Source organism: Topomyia yanbarensis, chromosome 2, assembly GCF_030247195.1.
Source record: "Topomyia yanbarensis strain Yona2022 chromosome 2, ASM3024719v1, whole genome shotgun sequence".
Taxonomy (NCBI): Eukaryota; Metazoa; Arthropoda; class Insecta; order Diptera; family Culicidae; genus Topomyia; species Topomyia yanbarensis.
Window position 1 is genome coordinate 298,843,019 of NC_080671.1, and position 6,766 is coordinate 298,849,784.

Here is a 6,766-nt window from a genome sequence, read left to right on the forward strand (position 1 = left end):
ATTAAACTTTTTGCCAAAACTGAACCGGTTAGTCTTATACCCTAGTATCAATTGAGGTTTTATCGTACTTTTATAGCCACTCATAACATTTAAATTGCACTTGTAGCGTGCTATAAAACTTCAAATGTTGCTTGTAAACATAAGTTTTTGTACCATGAAAGACATTCTTTAGCTTAAATAGCAGCTAATATGGTTTTAATTTCAGCAAAATCTAGCATGTTTTCAATAAAGTTGTACAACAAAGCATTACAGAAAAAATCCTGAATATGTATATCTCATTAAAATTTGGATATATTCTATTAAGGGGCTACACCACTGTAGAGCACGCCAAACATGTCATGAAAATCGACACAAAATAATTAAAAAAGCTAAGCAATAAAAAAAATCCTACGTACTTCGCTGGAGAAATCAATTTTGAATATACTGTGAAAATTTCCAAACGTTCAAAAATCATTTGTTCGAGTTACATTTGCGGCCCGCTCAAAAAAGTGGCTTCGAGAAAAACGCGGTTAAAGTTTTCAGTACACACGATATATATATATATATATATATATATATATATATATATATATATATATATATATATATATATATATATATATATATATATATATATATATATATATATATATATATATATATATATATATATATATATATATATATATATATATATATATATATATATATATATATATATATATATATATATATATATATATATATATATATATATATATATATATATATATATATATAAGAAACATTGCGGTAGAATTGAAAATCTGAATATTTATGTATTGTTTTCGTCTTCCATGTTTTGGGATATGATTTTTAACATTCTAAAGCAATTTTTGACTAATAAATTGAAAATCGACTTTTTTTTTATTCTACAGTGCTGTGACACTTTAAAACCGTTTTTAGATAAATTTAGTACAGTAGGATACCGTTTTTGGCAACAATATATTTTTTTTTCAGTTGCCAAAACTGGAACCGTGCCAAAAATGGAACCATACCTTAAAAGCTTTTATTTTCAATTTGTGACTTCATAAATGTTACAAGAACAATAATTATATAAGAATATCAAATGGAATGAAATAATACAAAAAAATCAGCAATTTAATTTTATTCGCTATGCCCGCCTCCATAAAATATAGTAAATATGACTCCTATGTTTGGAAATAAAGTCAAAAGTGATATCCATTATCACAACAAAATGTGTATTGATAATGTTTTTAAAGATTTACTATGAACAAAAACAATGTTGCCAAAAATGGAACCCATTTGTTGCCAAAAACGGAACTTTTTTGTTGCCAAAAATGGAGCATGCCAAAAACGGAACGTGCCTAAAAACGGAATCTTACTGTAATTATTATTTAACATAAATGTAATCTCTGGACGTATTAAAAATATTTTAGAGCGCATGAGATGTTTAAGGACACCAACCACTAAACTATTTTCATTTGAAAGTTATAAGAACTTCGTCATCTTCAAATAAAGTGCCTGAAAGTGAAAACTGTTTTTTCCATAAAGAATATATGACTTTTTAGGAAAAAATAGCCTGAAAATGCCAAAACAATTTTTTTACATGTTGCAATATTCATTCAAAATCAAAAAAGTGTTCATAATTTTTTCACGGAACAAACTAGAGTCTAGGGAATCAATATGTCAAGACATATCAATCCTCTAGGCCAGATTTTTAAAGGCGAAAGTTTTCATCGAAAACTTCAAAATTTCTTTTGTGAAGAAGCGCCTAAATAATATGAGAAATGGACGTTTAAAATATCAATATTTTCCAATATCGCTCAAGTGTTCTACAAGTCATGACATACTATGAAGTTGAACGGATTTAAGCTTTGCTTGCCATAATCAGTGCTACTGGAATATTAAACAGAAATATTTTTAATGAAAAAGTGTTCATAACAGTTTCATAAATAAATTCAAAATGTCTAGCGTGAAGATGCGTTCCGCGAAATGCTTTTTTTTTGTTTGAATCGACTAATTTTGATCAGAAATGTGTTGATTATCTTGAAGCTTGAGTTACTAAATTTGATCAAGTTGTTTACCACCACAAAATTATAAATTTTATCATTGACGTAATTGCAAACATGACACAATTTAACAAACCGTAATTCACGAAATGACTAAACATTAAACATCACCGTGTTCCATTTAATTTTACATGAAACATATTTTCCATGCGTAATGACATAAAATTACACTTACTGTCATTCAGAACAAACGCCATATGTGGAGTAAAATTATATGATTTACGAAATTCAATGTCATGTAAAATTAAAATCAAACGTAAAACTAAGTCATTTTTGATGCTCGTATATGTCAGGATCAGGAGACGTAAATTTGTACGATTTTTTCTAAGTGTGTGTATAATCATCTGAAGAAATATCATTTGCATCCTAATCCCGCCCAGTAGAAATTTCAGAATAAATTTTGGGAGATATTTAGAGACTCCGATTTGTTCCACATAATTTGCTTCGCTATATTCCACTTCCTTTAAATCTATTTCTTTGTGATGTAGAACTCAAAAGAATTTATAACCTCTTCTGGTGTGAATTTGTTTGGAGTTTCAACTATAACGCTTATCGTACGCATAGTTCCGACATGGCTATCTTCGAATTTTTTTGAAGTTAAATGCAGTTCACACACTGGAACTATACGGCCAACAAGTTCTTTGACAATCACATGACAGAAAATTTTCCATATAGGGTGATGTGCCTATTATGGCAGTAGAGCCTATTGTGACCCTATTTCGTACCCCTTGGTTTCGAACCAAGCATATGAGATAATGACAATATCAATTTGACTAAAACAGGTGTGCAAAAAAAGCTCAAGTTATATTCTTTATTTGTTGTGCACATACGTATTCAGAACTATCCACTAAATCCAACTTTTAATTAAAACAAAATCACCTTATTGAAATATCTGCTGATCCGCCTCACTCGCGTAGTGAACCGAAACAGGACGCAACGGCGCTTAGCAAAATAAACACTTTCGAGCCAGCATTTACCGCCTCATATCTCGTTATTCCGGCACAAATATATTAAATATTGCACTGATACATACCTTTATTTTAGCTGGAGAACCTTTTTACGATTATTTCGCTTTAAAAGCACTCGTCAAACACTAGAATAGGCCTAGTGTTATAATAGGATAAAACTAAATACGGGGGTTCCTATTATTGGCATGTTTTGCTGATACACTACCACAATCAAAACCAACTTTTTGCATCCATCATACAGAAAAGAATCACCAGTGCGGCCAAACCAAAACATGAACTTGAAAACATAATGTTATGCAATTTCAGGTATAAGTAATCAATTATTTCAAGTTATTCAACTAATTGTTGATCGCAGATATTTTATTTTCATTTGCACATACAATTTGGATCGGGAGGAAGTAATGTGTGATGTGAACTTTATATTCCAGTTGTTAACTTTCGCATGGTTATTTCCTGCATGCGCAGTTCTGGGCGCTCTTCTACTAACAGCTGATGAGTTTCTTTCGTGTGCGTAATGTTTACGTTTGTTTTGATCGGCTGAAAAAAGCAGAATAATTCGTTTTACAAATCACGCGTTGGCGTCCATGATCTGGATACCTAGTTAGAATCGACGCAAATGAAATATGAGGCATTGCGTTTCAACTAGATTGTTTTTCGATGAGGTGGAAATCGGCACACCCATGAGGCGATAATTGGAACGTTCAGGTGGGAATAGATGCACAGAATAGAACATTTATTTTCATTTATGCTGAAAATTGAGACAATTCTGCCAAATAAGCATTATACAGATGTTTAAGAAACAGTACACTGATACTTTATTCTGAAAAAGGTTATAGGTAATATGGCTTCTTTTTAAGTTATTCAAAAAATAGTGCGACCCTCTCCATAATGGTGCCAAAATAGGCTCATCACCCTACCTTGCGGGTTTGAAGCGAAAGTTTGAAAAGAAGAATGTTGGCCTAACAACACGAAGGGTCTCAACACTTCTTAACTTGTAAAGCAGATTGTGACTCCAGTTCCCGATCAGAATAATGTACCACCAAGAGTCAAGAAATTTCTGTAACTGCTCCAAAACCATCGACAATTAAGCCGCCCCTTACATTGGCAACAATAAATTCCATAACTAATTTAACAATCATATTCTGTCGCTGCAAAACACTTCAATTTGAGGTCTGTGTTTTCATGCATGTTTTATGATATTACTTAAGAAAGGACAAACCTTCCCTCCCCCAGGTGAGAATTTTTGAAACACCCACTCCCCCCATATGTCCTTACGTAATTAGTGTATGACCCCTAATTAATAAATTTGCGTTAAATGATGTATTTTTTATCAAACTGTGGTACCTACTGTTAATGTTAACCACGTCACAAAAAATCTCACCTTAAACATCAATCTATCTTTATAGCACTAGTTAACAAAGTTAGCAGTCATGGTTGAATTCGTGAGATGTGCACATGCAATGTAATCATTATAGCTAATCCCTAGACCATTTCAACCATTTTATATTTTTTGTTGGTATCTAAGGATCTCGACAATATGGAGTAAAATAATTACAGCACGTTTTTATGCCAAGTCTTTCCCGATGGGGGAACAAGAAGTAATATTTGTATTGTCCATATTACACCCACAACACACTGTTCCTTATACCGCTAATTTATTTTTAAACAACCGTGCTGATTAAGCGATTTCGTCGTGATACTAGCAAAACATGCGCAATAGGTTAAATTATTGTGATATAACACCATGTGCAGATTAAAATCAAAACTTCACCCAAATAATTTTGTTTTGCTTATGCCGAGTTTTATCACCAAACATGGGTTCAATCTCCTTTGAATACTTGACACACAAGGCTTCTATTAAGATTGTACTATATTTAACAAATATTGCCTTGATTCGGCTGTTAATTTAACCCATAGTTTTGTACTGAAGAACCAGTAGCGCATTGGCTTGTTCCGAACAGTACAACGCATCAGAATAAAAATATATTTCTTCGCGAGCCATCATTCTGCGAAGATAAAATTGAAGTCATCTTCGCCAATAGTTGTAAGCGATCATCGCTATGGTGAGGAATGGTTGCTGATTCGTTTATTCGTCATTCACTTCATAGCTTCCTCGTGCAGTTCATTCGGTCGTTCGATGAGTAGCAAGGCAAGAACGTATGGATAAGGCATTCGGATAAACACGGATTGGCAGTCGGCTTCATTCGTGGATGAATATCAACAGCAAGTTGAATATAACAGCGAAGAACAATGTGGGACGAATGCAGGTGATTCATATTCACCATGCTTCGTCGCGATGAAGATTCTGAAGCAACATTTCTTAAAGAAATAAAACTGTCGCTTTGAAATGATAACAGCAAGTAGCAACTTGACACTGGCTTGCGCTTCGATCTGCTAACAATCACTATACGGGACTTGTGTGCAAACTTGGATACATTGGTGATTCACGCATGCGAACCTGTATGCGATGGTGATTTTCAACGTATATATTTATTTAAATGTTTACACAGGTTTTTCGGGAAAGTTTGTTCTAGTTTATATGTCTGTTCTCTGTGCTAACATTGTCCCTCATGACTGGAGGCAAGTGAAGATCATCGCCATCCAAAAACGAGGAAAACCAGCCTCCGACCAGAAGTATTCGGTTGTTCGAGAAGTTGATCCTGTTTCGGCTCGACAATTGGGTCGAAGCAAACGGCTTACTGTCAGATACACATTTTGACTTACGCAAAGGCAAAGGGACAAACGATTTCCTTGCGTTGCTTTCTACAGAAATCCAAATGGTCTATGCTAACAAAGAGCGAATGGTATCAGTCTTCTTGGATATAAGGGGGCTTTTGACTCAGTATCTATCTGTCAGAGAAGCTGCACCAGCATGGTCTTTCACCTATTTTAAATAGCTTTTTGCCAAAGCTGTTGTCTGAAAAGCACATGCACTTTTCGCATGGCGATTTAACAACATCGCGATTTAGCTACATGGTCTTCCCCAGGGCTCATGTCTAAGTTCCCTACGCTACAACTTTTACGTGAATAACATTGATGATTGTCTTGTCAATTCATGAACTCTAAGGCAACTTGCAGTCGATAGAGTAGTCTCTGTTACAGGGCCCAAAGCTGCTGATTTGCAAGGACCATTACAAGATACTTTGGACAATTTGTCTGCTTGGGCTCTCCAGCTGGGTATCGAGTTCTCCACGGAGAAAACTGAATTGGTTGTCTTTTCTAGACAGCGTGAGCCGGCGCAACTTCAGCTTCTATTAATGGGTGTAACGATCAATCAGGTTTTGACATTTAAATATCTCGGGGTCTGGTTCGACTCTAAAGGTACCTGGGGATGTCACATTAGGTATCTGAAACAGAAATGCCAACAAAGGATCAATTTTCTCCGGACAATAACTGGAACATGGTGGGGTGCCCACCCAAGAGACCTGATCAGGTTATACCAAACAACGATATTGTCGGTGATGGAGTACGAGTGTTTCTGTTTCCGCTCCGCTGCGAACATACACTTCATCAAAATAGAGAGAATCCAGTATCGTTGCTTGCGCATTGCCTTGGGTTGCATGCACTTGACCCATACGATGAGTCTCGAAGTGCTGGCGGGCGATCTACCACTGAAAAATCGATTTTGAGAACTCTCATATCAATTGCTCATCCGATGCGACATCTTAAACCCGCTTGTGATTGAAAACTGCGAGAGGCTCGTCGAGCTTAACTCTCAAACCCGTTTTATGTCCTTGTACTTCGACT